Source organism: Pieris napi, chromosome 19 (assembly GCF_905475465.1).
Source record: "Pieris napi chromosome 19, ilPieNapi1.2, whole genome shotgun sequence".
Lineage (NCBI taxonomy): Eukaryota > Metazoa > Arthropoda > Insecta > Lepidoptera > Pieridae > Pieris > Pieris napi.
This window is the reverse complement of record NC_062252.1, coordinates 212,332-232,500: the sequence shown is the minus strand read 5'-3', so window position 1 is coordinate 232,500 and position 20,169 is coordinate 212,332. Positions and strand designations below refer to the sequence as shown.

Genomic DNA, 20,169 nt, shown 5'->3' with positions numbered 1-20,169 from the left:
CATTGAAATAAATAACTAAACTTAACATAAACTAAAATATATCATTAAAAGGAGTCCCTTTAGGCAAGGTTAAAAGTACTGGTATACAGGCATGTGTACAACATGGATATTGGCGAAGTTATTAAATGTCATTGGAAAAATTTTCTGATTGCATGATCCACTTGGCTCTAAAATTAAGTACACATAAAAATGGAATTTATGAAGCTCAGTTAGCTATATCTGGCCGTGTCTGGTGCGTAGGCGCATGAGTCATACAAGATGGCTGACTACAATCGGTAATTATCGACACGGGAGTTTGTTTGTTGTACGCAAAGTATTATCTTGAACATAAATGTAAACTTCCCATGATAAGTCGTAAGTTTAACTTTATTTTCGAGTCCTAGTAGTTGCTAAAAATATCTCGTAAAGAAGAGAATTCGCTAGCTGAGGAATCGCATGGATCGTAACGAAAATCCAGCATTTTAACTATATAACTTCATAGTTTACACTGATGTTCTCTAAACTGTAAAAACTAACTTCACAACAATTTAATGCGAAAATTGACAATGTTGGCGCTTATCTGGTTTAATGAGCAGAACAAACGATCCTAGGCGCTAATTCGAGTTCAGAAGATATTTTTAAATATTTAAAAACATTGTTTAGCCGATTTAAATGTATTGTACAAATAAAAATATGGCAGAGCAAAAACGTAAAGATGTAAATTATTTTACATAAAATCTCAAACAAATTTAAACGTCTCAATCTAAAATCTTATTACCCTCAATTGCTCCTAGACGCTATCATAGACGAAGGTCTTAGATTAATTAAAAATGCCGACCCAAATAACCACTCGTTGAGGCACTGATGTCATTTTTCTTAACCCTCGACCTCGGTTATGAGTCATAAATATGCTAGGAATAACTATTATCTACATTCATTCATTACGCGATTACGTATTGGAATGGCTAATGAGTAAATAGGCTCGTAACTTTATGTAGTCTCAATATTTGACTGTTGAATTGGGTTCCATATAAGATGCATTTCTAACTTTTACTCTTGATATATATGTATTTAATTTTATGTATCTATTCAAATATTAAAAATAAGAAATATTATATTTGCATTACCAATTTAAAAATATAGCGAAAAGAAACAATACTTTGAAATATCTTTGACAAACCGCTGAACCTCCCCCGGGCGACCACCCGGTGGGTCTAGCCGATCCCGCCGGGAGCTGGCCAGCTCCTACCGATATGGAACTCCGTCATGGGGTAAAGCCCAGTGTGCGCGACATAATTTAGGTAACAGGGTAGAGACAAACAGTTTTACGTATGTCTTTATAAACGATAAAAAAATCACATTTACTTACATTTAATTGACAAAGCTACTTACATCTCTGACGATTTCTAGCTTAGTGTATGGCGTGACTTTAATGCACTGATTGAGCCCAATAATATGGACCGACCAATCGGCAAACCTTGACCTTCACAGGCTTTGAAAGATTTGAGGGTTTAGTTTTGTGTGGTACAAAAATAATAATTTCCTTAAAGTTTCCTAAGGCGTAAAGGATCTTCACCATTATGCCAATTATTGAGTTCTGAAGACTAATAATCGGAATCCTGCAAATAATCTGTCACGTGACGTCACACGGTCTATTCGCGAGCGTGACGCACGCGCAGTGACGACTGACGATGCTCCTGTCGCGTATATTTATACCTCACTCCTACAGCGTAATTAATACTGGTCGCATCGCTGGGCCTCCCCCAGGCCACCAGAGGTTTCACCTGTTGGGGCTTGCCCGCTCCTACCGACTAAGATTAATACTATATTGCACTCCGTCACTAGGTAAAAGCGTGTGCGCGACATAATTTTGTACGCCCTGAAAGGTAAGCCAAGGTAACAGGGTAGAAACAAACAGTTTTACATTTGACTTAATAAACCATAAAAAAATTACAATAAATGTAAATGTAGAACAATAGTATGACTATATGTGTGTGTGAGTTCTGGACTAACAAAAAATACTTTGGACTTTTGGACTAACAAAAGCAAAAACTATGCTTTGCTAAATGTGTTTTGCTCAATATAAAAAATACTAGTGTGAAACAAGCTTTATGTGGTGCTGTGCCAAATTGCATGAAATGTATTGCCAAATAAATCCTCTACCTCAGCTCCAGTGGTGTTGCCGATGCTTGCAGTTATATAGCAATAAATTTAAATAGTAAGTTTACAAGTACATATCATTATTTATTCATACTTGTAATAATACTTTTTACTTTTCTTATATTCTACTAGACAGGTTAAAATTTTAATTCTTTGAAGCCTTTATTATTGACAGTTAATTAAACCTTAGAATATTTATTAAACATAGAAAATGGCTAACTTATTAGATCAGTAAGTATAAAAATTTCTATTTGAAATTTTCCAATACTTGTAAATAATTTTCAATTGTTCCATGTATTGTGTGTAATTTCTCAGAACTTAACATTTCACTACAACCATAACAAGGTACAAAAATTAAATGTAAGTGCTCATTGTCACATTTATTTTCTAAACATTCTTCCCAACACAGCAGTAGTAAAGATTTTTAAATTTCTATTTACCATGACTTTCCCAAGTTGAACATTTAGCAAAAAGCAAATGTCCCTAGTGTATTGCAATTAAAACTTTGAAACTGACAAAGAATTAGGTTAAAGTATGTATTATATATAAATCATATATTTTTCATACAATAAAATTGCCATTAAAATGACATACACCATTCTTACATGAAATAGAAAAGTTTTATTGCCAACATTGAATAGTTAATTGTGGTTGTGATTCTGACATCTATATTATATTTCTGGCAGATTGCCCATTGTTACAAATAAGGTTTCTAGGGGAACAAAACCATGTAGCCTACATTGCTCGGTCAGCTGCCTAATTAAGTGTAGCCACTTATGAGACACTTTGTATGCTCAAGGGTCTTAGTCTTTCATCTTCTGATAATTTTTTTTCAATTATGTGAGAATGTTTTGATAAGATGAAAACCATTATAAATATATAATGTTATCCATAAATATTATATTTGACAAGCATATTAAATAGTTGTAAATGTAAAAAAAACAAATAGTCTGAATGAAAGCTAGACTTAAAATATTTAAAAAATCTAAATTCATCTTTTGGCTGATGTGGTTGTTTTAATACAGTATTGATCATAAAATGATGCTCCTATTTTATCTTGCACAAAGTATATCATTTTTAAGTATATTTCAATAATTGCTATTATTACAACAATAGTTGTAGTAGCTCCTAGTAAGTCATGATTATAGTAAAAAAATATTTCAACACTATTTTGGGATAAGCAAGTGTTTAATCTAAAATTATTATATAAACAATAACCATAAGTTAACTACAAAGCTTTTAAGTCATTGTAAATAACATAGATAATAAAAGGGAAAAATTTAATTAATTATTATTTTAGTTTATTAATTAATAAATATATTTAATTCTTTAGTTATTAATGAATAAATATGTTTTACATTCAGAATCTAAATACATTCTGAAAATAGACTTGTAAGTCATATGCAGTAAATTAAGTTCTAGTAATCACCTATCTAATACTTTCAATTAGAGTAAGGGTATTTATTGATATGTTATATATATGAGAAACCTTAATATATGTACTTATTTATAACATATTACAAAATACATATATACATCATACTCCAGTGTATTACCTACATTATTTGGCTTTAAGTATTACATACAAAATAAGCCTTGTTGCATTTAAATTAAGGCTATAAATTATAAAACTCTAACCTTTAGGTCATTTGTCACTGAATATTTTGATTTTGTATAAGACCTCATAACCTAAAAAATCACAATATTGTAAATTATGCACTAATAATACCTACGCGGCTTATTCACGAAGCCGGTTTGTCTTGCTTTAGATAATACTCGAGTATTTATTTTTACCCATTACGCACACAGCTGTCTGCCTCTCGCCCGGACAAGGGACAGCGTGATTTTCAACAATTCAATAAATCTACCTTTACATAACTTCTTATGGTTGTAACTGTATAAATGATCCATGATCATTATTTGCTATATTTGGAACTTTTCTAACCCGACACAAAATCAACGCTCTAAATAGCCGTGCTCAATAGTATTATGAACGATATACCCAAATTCTTACCTGTTGCTTTATCGCTAATAGCTTGACACTAGAAAAAGGCACTGGAATACAGTTTGAAGGTGGAAAAATTCACAAAATCCTGCACTTATACGCAAGAGTACACTTGGGCGTGCAAGCACTTTTTCACAGCCGGCGATGAGTAATACACAGGGTATTGTCGGAACACAAACGGTAAATTTAAAATCACCGAGTACACTAACTTTACATCTATTTTTCACAGAAAGACTTAATTGAACAGGAACGAAAAAACGCGCCAACTGTCAAACTAAAAACCTACAAGCACCAACACTACGCGCCACCGCGCGGTCCGAGTCCGCTCAACTGACTGACAGTCACAGTCCACAGATCACAAATCGCAATTCGCGACTCACAAGACGACTCTCTGTAACGCCTCCTCGAGTCAAAGCTCACGACTCGCGAGTCACACAATACGATAATATGATTTATTATATATGATGCTTTAACGATAACTCATATTATAGTAGTACTCTTTATTCGATAGACATTTAAATTAGGTATACATAGCCTTGATAAACGTTATCTTTATCGCTCTTCTACAGCATAATTTGTCGCAATTTGCATAAGACTTATATTTATTTTATAAAATTAAACAGCAGCAACTTCCTTATCACATAATTGACAGAATATTTTACTAACGTTGTTCTTATCTATACCTCGTTGCGACAAAATGAGTTAACTACATATTGAGGCGATAAGGTTATGCGACTAATTTAAAAAGATCGGATTGTCATACAAAATCTCGCATCCGTGATGTCGTTCAAATTTGTGCGGGGTAGACAGGCGGTAGACGCGCATGCGTCAATCCGAGAACGGTCGTACTACGTCAGTGAATGACAAGCTCTGCGTTTGTATAAGAAGATCGATTTTAAAGAAATCTTGAGCGAAATTGAGCTTTCGTAAGTTAGATAATTTAAATAATATTTGGTGTATTTTATAATGTTTGAATAGCGCATGGGAATAATTCTGTTCAAGAATTGAAAAAAGCGTATAGAAAGCGCCATCTAGTGAAGTCGTGTCACAAATATCTATATAAGTATCTGTAGGCGACTAGAAGTAGTCAAGTAGAAATTCGACTTCAAACTCTTCAAATCCTACAAAACCACACACAAAAATTTAATTCACGAAAATTGTTTTATTCTAGTCAATATATCAACACCAAATTTTAACAATTAGTTTTACATATTACCAAGTGTAATTAAATTAAAATATTAATAAAAATTTGGTAATAAATACCAATAAATTCAAATATTTTTATTATTATTTAGAGTTTGATGCAAATTATGATAAGAGCGTGCGTCAATGCTTTATCAGGAATATACTTAATCAATATTATTATTATCAGGTATCGGCAACTTTTGCGATTCAATTAATATATTAAATATTAATTGAATTGCAATTTTGCCAAATGGATAAAATAAGGTTACCTATAACAAAAACTAAAGTTGAGTGTAGTTACACGCAGTCAGATGATACGTTTACTTATTACGTATATTTAATAAGCAACCATAGATATTTTAGTAGGTAGTTAGTGTTGCCATAATAACCAATACTCTATCTGTAATACCTACTGGTTTTCAATTGATGAAAACTTTCATATAAGCAGTCACTTCTCTTATGTTTCTTATCTATCAACTGCAATTTTTTGCTGCATAAATATGGTTTTCAGGGGCCTCATAGCCTAGCGGTCTTATAAGTGGCAGCTAGGTGAGGGGTACCGGGTTCGATTCCCGGTTCGAGGGCAAGTTTTAATTTAATTTAAATTTGTTCTCGGCCTTTGGGAGGGCTGTGCGGTACCGGGCGAGTGCTTAAACCGTACATGGAGGACAGGGTCGAATTTCTAAAGACAAGCACGAATTATAAAAAATCCTATTCTTGACGCTGGCTAATGCACAAATCGTGCCAGAGCCATAAAAAAAATAAAATAAAAAATATGGTTTTTTGAATTTTTGAATTTTTTTTAGTGACTTGTGAATTTATGACTGTTTTCGTGACTTAAAACAATTTAGATGTACTTACAATTTTAAATGGTAGATAATTACATTTATTATTACTACTTATAAATCCGTACATCGTATATAATAATTTATAACTGAAATCACAAAAAAATAATAATTAAAAGTATTGCATATGACAATTACAACTTAGTAACCGTAGTGAACTGAACCTTAATCGAATAAAATACATTGGTATCATAATATATTTGCTTTACCTATATCTTCATTAGGCGGGATTACAATAAAAATAAGCAAAAAATGTTAAACTAAAATGAAATCGAAGTCCGAAACAGTAAACTTTTGATGGCTATACCATCTGGACTATAAAGAATTGAAACAAATAAATAGTGATTACTTCATTGTCTGCTCGCGTGAGATTTGTTTTCCACATATCTGACTTCATCGAAAATTTAAAGTATTTTCTATCCTAATGTAAGTCAGTATCATAGTAGTAAATTATGAAAATATATATTATTGGTAATTAATTATGTTTAGGTAGGATATATATTATGAAAGAAAAAAATCCAATCCAAAATGTTCATGGGATTCGTAACTGTCAAACGGTTTATAAATACGGTAAAAATCTCTCAAATATTTATGCGTGCGTTCAGAAATTTATTTTGTGTAAGGAAAATAAATCAAGCTACTTAAATATACAACAAATCAAGGTACAAAATGCTGACTAATACCACTGGGTGATAGTAGTGAATACTTATATATTGTGTTCATAAAATCATAAATAGTTAAGTTCAACTAATCAGATTATTAAATTAAATAGCACATACTGACAGATAGAAATAAAGTCTAACGAATAACATATTTATCATAAAGGATTAATTAATTATTGCGACGTTCTCTTGATAAGGGTAGAATCAGAAATTGAATTGCAAATTTTATGTAAGTAAATATGCAAATTCCTTGAAAACACAAGCAGTTTTGAAATGGACTAAACTATATCGAACTGATTTTATTCCCGTTTTTCTCTGTTTGTCAAATTTCACTAAACATTTCAAATGAGGTTTAAACGTAAGCTACTTTTTAGATTTAGTTTTTATTAAAAAACCAATAAAATATTTTATAACATAAAATGGGCGACCATTAAAAAGTATAGAAAACATATTTTGAAACTATTATACCAGTTTTTAAGCAGTTCGCGAATTTAACCGGTTGAAAATCACAATTGTCACATCACAATCTATTGATGGTGTATTCCCTGGATACCATTGGGTAAACACACGACTCACTCAATGCTTAGACATGTAATTATATTAAAAAAATCAGTTTCGTTACAACCCTTGGTCTTAGCCTCCGATTTATGTATCTATGTCTTGTCATAACTTTTTTCAACAAGTCAAGTAAGCGATTAGCCTTTTGCGTCTGACACATGCATTCGACTTTTTGTGTCTACCGCATGAGCATATAGTCAGTAAAGCCCCTAGGGGCACAGCCGGGGTTCGAACCCGTTTGTAAGGAGTTGCGTTAGGCCGGGTTCCCACTATACCGGACCGGCAGATCTGCCGGTAACCGGACACCGGACAGAGTGTTCACATTACACCGGACCCCACAAGAAAATCGGACAAGCAACTCAGTTGAATTTGGACCAGTGCCCACAATGGACGACGAAATTGTTGTGTTGTGGTGGTGGTGGTACAGAAAGCAAAATAAAAGACGAAAGTATTGGGTACATCCTATTTTACGGGAAAGATTTTCACTTGGGACATTTGAAACATTGATGGGTGAACTTGGAAGTGATGGAGCAAAGTTCTTCAACTATTTAATTAAAGTTTCTATTTGAATGTCGTTCATTATGCTACACGTCTACTGTACTCAGAAAATGCGAGCCGAATGAAGTGCGGGTAGAACCGAGCACGGGCGGGGCAGGGAACACGTTCCGGAACTGCCCTGTGATTCTGTAACTCACTTTTCGAACTCACACAGCGGTTTTCGGATCGGCCGTCGCTCTCAAATCAGTCGTGAAGCAGTCATTTTATGATTTGGCATTCTAATAAACAATAAACTACAAGCTCCCACCTTTTCAGAATGCCAAATCATAAAATGACTGCTTCACGACTGATTTGAGAGCGACCGCCGATGCGAAAACCGCTGTGTGAGTTCGAAAAGTGAGTTACAGAATCGCAGGGCAGGTTCACATTACTCCGGTCCGGTGATTTTACCGGCATTTTGTAGTGACAAAACGCTCGGTAAAAATGCCGGGCTCGGCGAAAAAGCCGGATTCGGGATAATGTGAATAGCTTCATACAATTTGTACAGCCACTAGGCCTTCCGGCAATTTTACCGGACCGGGATATCTGCCGGTCCGGCATAGTGGGAACCCGGCCTTAAGCACGCACTCCGCCACTTGGCCAACACTGCTCTTAATTACTTAGACGCGTAATAAATTAAAAATACTGTACAAAGAGACTATGCTCTTATTCTGTGGAAATTATCATTCCTAGATTAGTAGCGGCGTTATTGTTTAATGGGAGAGAGCTATGAAAATTGCCCTGACTATTCTTGAGAATGTTGACTTCTACACGCTTGTAGAAGGCCAGTAATAATTAGCAGAACTTACTACAAAAACGCTTTAAATAAGTAGTTATATAACTTGTAAACGCATTTTTGATGTTCACGTAAGTAAATAGAAAAATACTGCAGCGTAATTCATGATAATAGTACCGCATTGACGCACGGTCTGTTATTTTTGACGTAAATTCTTGGAGTTATCGATTGATCAAATTATCAGGTATGATTATTGGTAATCTTAAGCACCTGGCTTATGTAATACATAGTTATTTATAAGAAAGTTTATATGATCAATTAATTGTTTAAAATTCAATTAATTTAAAATAGCAATACTATTTGCAAACAAGACTTCATAAAAGTATTCGTTGTACTTTATTGTACATGTTGATGTTATTTATATTATACTATACAGTGCTGAATTACCTCATTTAACTAATTACATCATTGCCTTTTATTACGAGGAGAATTCCCCGATAAAATAATGTTTTTTTTTTGGGTTTCGTATTGAGAGTCTAAAAATGAGTATAGCAGTCTGAAGATTCGATTTTTTTAACGGTGACGCTTAGCGGTTTTGGGTTAAGAACTAGTGGCAATTCGGAGATGTGGAAGCTTTAGTCCAAAAGCTCAAAAAGAAGGTAGTCGCCATACTTGGCTAATATTGGCATTTCTGTACCTTTATCGCTGGGTATAGCAGCTCAGTAATGTGAAAACAGGGGGGGTCGGGTGACAATATTTTAACCCGAATGTCGAACGTTGGCAGCAGGACGTTGTGACTCATAATACCATTGCGGTGTAGAAGGAACTCACATGGACGGTAACACTAACGAGAATGTAAATATATGTGATCTGACTTAAGCCCGGCGCCATGACGAGTCCAGGTAGCACCAGACCTACTCACCAGTCACTTCGCAAGAAGGTAGCTTTAGGAACTTGGCATGTTCGGGGTTTGCTAGAACAAGGAAAAGAGGAGATCATAGAGAAGGGGCAAAAACTTAGTAGGAATTACCGAAACACATCTTAAAGGATTGCACGACAACCTACATTGGTGCTGACTATGGAAATGACCATAAACTTTAGGTGGCAGTGATGAACATCAAGCTGAAGTCATGCCAGCGAATTATTTAACCGCCACAAAGAAGACCTAATCAAGTCGAACTACAGATGTTCAGAGACTGCTTAAAATCAAAAGTGGCTGAAGCGAACATGGACACGAAGTGGAAAAAATTCAAACACCTAATACTAACGACTCATAAGGAAAGCTGGATTAAGGTTAATGCTCCAAGGAAAACATGGATAACTGAAGCAACAAAGATAGAAACAAACTGCTAATAGTAATGCACCTTATGCCATAGATTATGACCTTATAAAATACCTCAAGCTCAGCCAAAGTAAAAATTTTTGTGTCGCAGCGACTATAACGAACATTTTAGCCAATATGCCAAGGTAATGAAGAACATGCGTGAAACAAGATGGCAAGATGGAATTCTAACCGAGATAGACGAAGTTACAAACAGGTGGCGATCATATAGGGAAGCTCTATATACTGACGATGCAACAAGAACTGCAAATATTCAATCCATAGATGAACAGGGTATAGAACCCACATACTTCAATCCGAAATTAAAGATGCAATAAGAAAGATTAAAACCTTAAACCTTTATCTATTAGTCTAACCTTATATCATAAAATGTGCTTTTACTTAGCCTACCTTTTTAGTACATACCAACATGGAACATTTTGCTATGCTACCCGAAAGACTGTTCGGTTTTCTGGAATGAAAACTAAGCAGAGGGTAGATGAAAATTAAGGGTTGTGTGTATTTTTGTATGCTGTATCATAAAAAAATAAAAACAAAAAAATTGTCTAAAAATTAAAAAAAAAATTGGGATGCAACGGGTGGCCTTATCGCTAACAAGCGATCTCTTCCAGACAACCCTAGTAAGGATAAAAACTTAATTCTTTGTTAGACTGTGATTGGTAGGTAAACGGAAGGACGGATCGTGTCGCGTGTCTGATTGAGATATTGAACTAGAGAAATAGTTGACCAATTTAAATCAAATGAAACACATCATCCTTATTTCAAGTAAGTAAAAATAATCAACAGAATTGTACGAGATAAGACTCAAGTTGTATTTAAATATAGATATTTCTTCTTATCACCATTTACGTAAATCAAAATTATTTCTTTGGTAAATCAAAATGTTGGCTTTCATTTTGTTTTTGCAAATAAAAACTAATAACTATAGTTTCAAAACGGAATTATTACAAACATTAAAAATCTATAACCTTAATCAAAATATTGATTATCTTCATTTGAACCAAGAATATTTGTATAGTTTAAATTAGTTTTAACGGTATTTAATTACTCTAATTACTCTTATAAAAAACAAACGGTTTGTTAACTAATTTAACACAACCATGCTAATAGAAATGCCTAACACGATATAAATAAAAAAAAGACTCTGTCGTTCTAAATTTTGTATAAGACGCTAAATATAAATATTTCAAGAATTAATAGATACTACTAATAACTAGATAAGTACTAGATAACTCAGGTGTTATTTTTAACTAAATATCTTTTTGTGTGAAAAACAGTTGTCGCAATACATAAAACTATAAGTTTAAAAGTAGAACGAAAATCAAGAAAATACCTACAATTTTTAAAATGAAACATTCAAAAATAGGTTGATTCCATTAGCAATTATAAACATATACCTATCTATGATTCGATAGAAAACAAACTATTTTTGAATTTGAATAGTCCCGTTACAAATATTACTCAGAACGAAAGTTGGCAACTGCATTTTAAGCAATATATCTACTGTTTTCAGCTAAAATAAAACATAAATGATTTATTTAGAACTAGCGTATCTGGATGAAAATGTATTGTATTTGCCCATATACCGGGCTACCCGGCGACGATGACGTCACAGCCTGCGCGCGCATGATCCGCCATCGATCGAACACAACCTCTTTAGCAGCTACAGCGCTCTCATTAATCAAGATAGACACAATAAAGCGCTATATTTGTTAGAATTTTACCAATTTACATTCCTACATTATTATTTCTATTCATACATAATTTATCAATTTGATTATGCAAAAAACTGTTATCTTATAAGTACACATTGCTATTAATGGTTGATTATATTACTATCATGAAAAATTCTTATTAAACAATTAAGATATATAAAAAATACTGTAATATTTAAGGGTTGAGTTAATAAACTCACAATTTGTTGTACTAAATAAATGATAATGTAACATTGGTCCATTACATAGATCACAAAAAGAATTTTGTGAAATTCCTAACATGAAGTTTTCTCGTTTTTGGCCTGTAGCCATTGACCTAAATAGTAAATACTCAACACAATTTTCTTGAACATTTCAATAGATATTTAGATATTAAGCGGAAGTATGGCAGCCTCCAAACAATCTGTAAAGATCTTATGTTAATATTTAACTTCGATTCGACTTATTTTATAGCTGTTTTTACTATTCTAAATAGGAAAAACAAACAGACAGATTCAGTGTATGTTTATTTGCAGTAATTAAACATGTTATTTTTCAAGGAAATATTAACAGTATTAAAAATCGTTTTAATTAGGGCTAGCCTTTTCGAGTTAAGTCGATTTCTATTAATAAATAAATACTATTACAAATATTTGCAATTTCATATTCGTTTCATGTGCGCAAATTATTAATTTTTTCCTTTTATTAAGACTATACACAAATCTTTGCTACTAAAGTAACCTGAAAGAGAGCACAAAATTCCACTAACGCATCAGTACTCAAGGCATTTCCGTGCTCACAAGCCACTAACGTAAAAGGCACGCAAGTGACGTAATGCACCTACTTTATCCAAACTGGGACGTACTCAACAAGGGAAAAGCTATTCTAATACAAAGCTAATATCCGCAATTGAATGCTTAAGATAGTAGACGGGGCCTGAGAGTCTGCACTGGACTGTTTCATGAATATTCCAAGGTTTTAATGATTTTTCATACATATTTTATGTAAAATATATTATTGTTTTATATGAGAGAAAATATTGTTTCATACAAAAGTTTTTGTAACAAATGTGTGTGATGGTTTTCACCTGACTCGCTCTCGCTTGCACCTTGTTTGCGAGTATTGTTTGACGTTGATTTGATTTATGATCAGGCTTGCCTTTATTCCAGTTCTCTGAAAGTCATCATTCTCGTTTACGATGGGCCGATACGTTCCGAATACTAACAGATTACATATTGCGTGGGGACAAAAAAAATTTTAGCAGATCACGAATCATATCTAAATCCCTAGGCTTATGTGTCAGTCTCAATTTATATAAATATTTTGAAAAGTTGGTTTGTTTATTGTACGTATATAATCTCAGATTATTATGAAGTAAGCTTTCTATTTGTATTTAAAAGAGAAATACCGTAGAAGTATTTAACTAATATAATACTGATATTTTGGCTACTCATTACTGAATACTTAATCGAATACTTTTGTATAATTAATTTATATCAAAGGGAAAGATATAAATAAAGGGACAGAACTTTACGCTTCTGAGTCGTGCAGTCCATCAATATATTTTGGTAAACGCCCACAAATTTCGAACCGGAATAATAATATTTATATATTATTAAGTTAATAAATAATTAGACAATTATTCAGGAAAGAAAATGTCTTTCTAGTGGGAGTAATAGAGATTTTTTACTTCTCTAACTGTGAATTTATATGATATAATAAGACTACAATATGACGTCATGCTACGAGGTGTGACGTAGGCGCGTAGCACCGTATCACCGTATCGTAGCTTTTGACCTACTTGTTTTAATAAAGTAAAACTTATAAAATAAGAGTAAAATCATAATTAATATAAAGTAATCTTGCATTATTTAATTTACCTTCCTTAATTTCCAGTTATTATTCGTTCACAAAAACATAAATATTTTCAAGTCAACGGAAATGGACAGCTGCAGAAGTAGACATGGGAAGAAATTGTTTATGCCAAAATATTATCTGGAATTGTATAGGAAAAACAACTTTTGTATGACAATCAAGGTGTATAATATTTTTTTTAAAACATTCAAAGATCTCTTACTAGAGTTTCTAAAAATCGACTTAACTACTTTTGGAAAATTAGTAGATAGGGTGAAACATTATAATTAATATTAATTAGATTACGGTATTATATATTTTAACAATGGGATTTTGTAGTGATAAAATAATATAAGAATTGGCTTTCATGATAATGTAATGTACCTAATATGTAAAACTCTACCTTTTAAGACAAATTTGCACACCATTGTATGTGGCAGAATATGCGAAGTTTAGATGTACCACCACCACATTGTACCACATTCTTGCAACAAAATAATTATTATTTCGACATAGACATAACATTTATTAGTAACAAAACACACAAAATAACAATAATAAAAAAAAACGTTTTATGTGTGTAATGCGTGTGTGCTGTGGTTGTAATTGGCCCTGGCTCAGCATTATGCTGAGGAGCAGACTGTTTCACAGCGCTGGTCATTCTGCCAGAGACCACATCGGCTAGTTTGCGCCTCAGTCGCATAAAAAGAAAAATAATGTAATAATACTAATACTTAGTAGAAAAAAATAATATTAGTAAAAGTTAGCAGTGTAAGTAATGAAGTCTTGTGTAAAAGTATATAGTAAATTAAATTAAAAATAAGAATAAGAATATTTGACATTTAAAGCAGTGCTGTTGTAAAGCAACACTTGCTATACAACATCACTAGGATTAATAAGATTAAATCTTACCTTAACGCGTCGTCAGACGAGCACAAGTCGTGATTCTGCCGTAACTAGCCCCCGCATCACAGAATGTTTTATTGAAATCACTATACAATCCCAGTCACTATACTAAAAATACATTTTAAACACCGATTGTCCGAAAGTTCAAAAAAGTGCGGTTACCTAAAGCGGTTTTTGTGTGTTTTAATACGTGACGACGCACGCGCCGTATACCCGTCCCGCTCCATATAAGGCGATTGAATACAGTTGTCTTTTTCGCGCGATTGCAGTCTGTAACAAAACATCGAGTTATATATTTTTATCAGAGTCATCCAAATTATTCCCCAAGATTTAAACAAATGACAACTGTCGCATTGAATTTCCTTTGCTAGAAATGAGCTAGAAGTATTTAGTGAGGTCAAACTATAGTGGTACAAATAGAATATTCCAAACTTATTTTAAATTTATTTAATTGCACTTTTCTATGAAATGTGGGACAAAAAGTGATTTCCACTAACATTAGAGAAAGACATCCGAGAAAAGCTAGATTTAATAATAATATTAATTAATAAGTTGACATGGGTCTGATGTTTATTAGACGTTGTAATCAGGGTCCGATCTCAGGTGTATTCTTGAGGTTTAAAGCCTTTAAGCTGGATAACTCTTTTTGTAGCGTGTGATTGGTTAGCCGTCATTACTTTCATCGATATATTTTTAATACCTTTATACAGTTTACGTACATACAACTTATGAATGTAGTAGATTAAAATAAAATAAAACAATGAATATATTAATTTTGTCACGGAACACCAGCTGTTATTATAATAAGAAATACCTTAGTATTTCTGAACCAAACGACTTATCGACCTTCAAGAAAATAGTGTACCAATTCTTAAACCGACAACGCACTTGCGAGCCTTCTTTCTGGCCGTGTGGCTGTCCATGGGCGGTATCACTCAACATCAGATGCGCCTCCTGCCCGTTTGCCCACTGATATATAAAAAATAATAATGATAAATTAGTCACGTAAATAATAAATCTTATTCGATGTACCGTGTTTGACCGCAAGAAATTAACGCCTACAATTTTAATGAGAGCATTTATTCACAAACGAGTGATAGAATTTTAAAAATATAAATAATTAAGTAATATTTAGTTGTTTTTTCATTAATTTCGGTTTTGTTCAGGCAATTATAATTTTCAAAATTTCTGATTTATATAATTGTAATAAAACGAAACAAAAAAAGACAGTTAAAAATAATGTAGAAAATGTTTCGAAACAAAAAATTAAAATGGCGGTCGAAGCTTCTACACAGTGGTGTTGAGAACATCTCTAAACGGTCAAGTACCACATTTTTTTTTTCTGGGATGTTTCGAACACAGAGAAAGAAGAAGTGTTAAATGAGTAGAGAACTTAGACCAGCTTCTCGTAAACTGACTTACTGCGTAGAAAGGGACCACCGTTGGTACTAACTGCCCGCTCTTTAATATAGTGTCATATTTGCAATAACTTTGTCACCGCGATTGGGAATTAACGTTGGAGGGTAGCTGTAAATCTTGGATCACCCTATTCTTAAACGTTAACTTTGAATACCAAATTAAATTTGGAGCAGTGTATATTGAAATGTTGTAAATTTATCGTCAATTGTTATTAGATATATCTATACTATTGCAATAAATATTACTATTGATAATTTAAGCGCCCTCTATTGACGGATAGAAATTAATTTAAAAATTAAATTCCGATCTTCCATGCTTTAATCAAGAAGTCAACTTATTTATTATGACGTACTCAGAGCATTTTAGGTCAGCATTTTATGACCTGGAAGTAGGAATAGTCGTAAAATTGCTAGCAATTAATATTATGCAGATGAGCCTGGACCATTTTGCTTATGAGTAATCAAAATCTAATAAGGAATATTGGCGCCTTCTGTGTGACGTCATCGATGGTAGAACCTTTTGGAAACTGCCATAAAATGATAACAATTATCTATGAACTTTTAGTTTTGAATAACAACGAAATTATAATATGTTGTTAGCTTTTTTCGTGGTAGTTTTAAATAAAATGTTTTTTTTTTCTAAGTAAGAAGAGTTATTTTTTTTAAATGATTTTGAAAGCCATAAAAGCAATTAATCCTCTCCTTGTTGTCTCAGTCTGTGGCCATTGTAGGCAAGCACAAAAGCCTTCGGGGCTGAGATGACGTTTGCACTAAAAGCTACTTATTGTCGAAACTAGGTCGAACAACGCGATAAAACTTCCACGTTTCTTGGCTTTTCTTACGAGTTTCGACATTTAGTTTGATTAATTAATAAAGACGTGTTTTTTATAAGTATCTTTTGTATTATAACTTCCATCTTAGATTATAATTGCAGTGCCCCTGGAAGATAATCCTAACTTTAATAATTCCATGGACCGTTATGACAACTTCTTCCTTCCGGCGCTAAAGATTTCAAAATATTTTTAAAGGGGTTTTTTTAAACATAGCAAATGATCTGTTCTAAAACCAATGCTTTTGTTCTCATTTATACAGACAAAATTGCGGCAAGCAATAACATATTACTTTCATAAGAATACAAACGAAGAACAATATTGCCATTTTCTGCGACAAAGATACCTAAAACGCATTTATTCGCGTTTGGCGCCTGAACGGCGTCTGATCGCCCTTGAGCCTCCCCCCACCCGATAAAGCCTTGACATTAATGTTAGGAGTATTGAAGGACACACGCAATTACGCATCACAAGAAACAATTATTTATTTTTAATTAAAAAAAGGAATCTCAAAAAATTAAGACTATTTTTTTATAGGAAGATTAATAAGTGTGAAAAATCTTAATTTATTTCTTAATTCTAATGCCAAATCCTTTAGTAAGTAATTACGATACTAAGATTAGTGTGGGAGTTATTTTTATGTAACAGGAAGCTGGAGGCTCATCTGATGTTAAGTGATACCGCCCATGGACACTCAGATTTCCAAGGTTCGCAAGTGCGTTGCCGGCCTTTTAAGAATGGGTACGTTCTTTGCTGGTGATTATTAAAAGGCAATGTGACATACAAACAAAGTTTGAATAAAAGTGCAAGGCGCACGAATCCTTAAGATTGAATAAATACGTGCAACTTTTAGGACGAGATTCTGAGACTTGATGCCAAATTCATGTTCCACACTCTCAAAATGATGTTTCTTGATGTTACAGATTATATTAATATGCTTAAAAATGTTTTAGATAAGTTAAAAAGTTTCCCATAACCAAAAACAATAAAAGTCCTGGCCAAACGATTTGAATCTCAACCTTACTATAATCAAACTAAAAAAACTGTTTATTTTACTTTAATTATTATAAATAAGCTTGACATTGATTCGAATATCATTAATTGATACTTAAATTAAAACTATTCCGTTTCAAATATGACTAATAAATCACTGTGTTGCTATATAATAATATTACAAAATTATCCTCAATTGATCTAGAGAAAATACCGAATTATCAATCAATCCATTAAATAAATTATGCACCTATAAAGGTTGATCGATATACAGACGTAAGCAGTTTTAGTGGTGTGCATGGTACATAACTACATTTATATGTTATACTTTATTAGGTCATAAATAATATATAATAGAAATTTTCATACTTTAATATCGATATAGACTGAGAAAGATATATTTCTTTTGACAGCAGTCATGTTTAGAGCTACAAATGAATTTGTTCATATCATTCAATTTATAATATTATTTATTATTATGAATGTGATAACTAACCTTGTACAATACTCATTAAGTCCCCGGTGTTTAATTTCAACAGTAAGTGTGTAGTTTTAATTAATAATTTATCTATAGCAATAATTGAATTCAATATGTTTATTTTGGCCATACTATCGACTTGTTGGCTAGAATTCAATGACGTACGTGTCCAATCATTTGTGACCTCTCGATCGGCATAAATGTAATGGATTGAGAGTTGATCTTAGCTGTACTGGTCAAACATTACTTCCTCAAGCTTTTGGTGGATTACGCTAATTTGGATTGTTGTTATATATAAATACGTTCATACATCTATTACGTTTATGAAGATCGAGAGGTCACAAATTATTGGACATTATGACGTTTTTATTATTTATTTGAAGAATTTGTTTTTTATATTCGGATTTATTTGTGCAGTGAACAATAATAATAAGTTCTTATTTACGTACATATTACTAAGTGCCCACTTCATCCGCATTTTGTTCAGTTTATTTCAGAGACTATTTTTATTCTAAGAATTATGAAATTGTTTGGCACTGAAATTAAAACTAGTAGGTAAACTTAGGAATCGACTCCATTAGAACTTTGCTTTGTCATTTAAAAGAAGAAATTACGATATGTTTTGTCTGATGTTTACCGAATCAAAAGGAAATTAACTTTATTCTTTGAAAAGATGATTTCAAAGTCAACAAAGTCATGAAGGTCGGTCTAATACCTTAACCTGAGATTTAACTTTGGATTTCTGTTAATAGACGAGTTATTCATGACGTGCACGGTACGAGGATTGATGGATGGTTTTAATATCTCCTTTTTGCGTCAGTTTCTACAGTGATATCTTGTAGTCAAAATTGCGGGCTATTTTTATATAATGCATGTAATACATATTTGGAAGGCTTGACATGTCGACCGTACAGTGGGCGTACGCGGGGCTGACCGAGTTCCGTAGGGCTTCGTTAAACCGCTCAGAAGGTGACGGACCATTACCATACAAATTACTTTTGCCAATGACATGCAGATTTTGCTTTTTAGGAAGATCGAGTTTATATTTAGTATTACTCCATTTTTATCAGTAAAATAATTATTTTGCGTTCAAGTTAAAATACATTTCAATATTTTCGTTTTATTCGTATAAAAAGCAATAAAAGCGGTATATGCGGTGGCCCTAAAACATTAATGCGGCAGGAAGTGGCACGCGCTAACCCGCAATTGCCCGTTTCCTGAACGACACATGCTGGCTTTGGTTCCAATGTTACTAACGACACGATTCGCTAAGAGATTTTGTATTAAGACTAAATAAAATTGTAAATTAATAACATTGTGAGACATATTTAATTATAAGTCATCAAAAAAATGGAATATTTTGTATTATTTTTCGTTTTGAGTTTTTTCATATATGTATTATTTATTGTAAGCGCGTATTAATAAAAATTAAACCTAGGAAATACCATTTTAAATTTGATACTTATTTTCTATCGTATAATGGAAACGCACTTTAGCCATTTAAACAGTTTGCGTGTTTCGAATAGTACTGCGACAGAGTTACGACTCTTTATTGCTTGCGATTTGCGTCAGACATTAAGTTCTCTTACGACCAGTCGCAGCGAATGAAAAACTTATAAGTAGTAATATAAACTTAGTGAAGTTATAATATAAGTAGTTAATTAATACTTAAAAATAGGAAAATACTAAACGGCTCGAATATGTATCATGTATTTCCTTCAACTTCGTTTTTGTTCCCCTTGGACGAGATTATGTTGGCGCCTGGAAGTTAGTACCGGTGACCCCAGAGCTGGTGCTTCACTCAACGAATAAGTATGGCGACAGCGAGGAAATGCTTCTGCTGTTACAAGAAGAAGGAAGGTACACTGTCATAGGGGCAAACTTATTAAATTTGTTTCGATTTTGTCTTCATCAATTATTAATTATTATTTTTATTACTGTATATTTGTGTGTTGGAAATAAATATGATATATCTATATCTACATTT

At 32.8% G+C, this 20,169-nt stretch overlaps 1 protein-coding gene across 16 annotated transcripts in view; it reads right to left on the bottom strand.

The window, feature by feature from the left end:
* LOC125059038 (plasma membrane calcium-transporting ATPase 3) overlaps positions 1-20,169 on the bottom strand; it is an 89,880-nt gene that overhangs the window by 64,426 nt on the left and 5,285 nt on the right. For 3 of the 16 annotated variants that reach the window (XM_047663195.1, XM_047663193.1, XM_047663199.1), the window contains exon 1: positions 4,154-4,540. The gene's annotated coding sequence lies outside the window, so the exon portion shown is untranslated. Of the gene's footprint in view, positions 1-4,153; positions 4,542-14,469; positions 14,734-20,169 lie in introns of those variants that run through there. The other 13 variants (XM_047663205.1, XM_047663206.1, XM_047663204.1 and 10 more) reach the window with 7 other exon arrangements.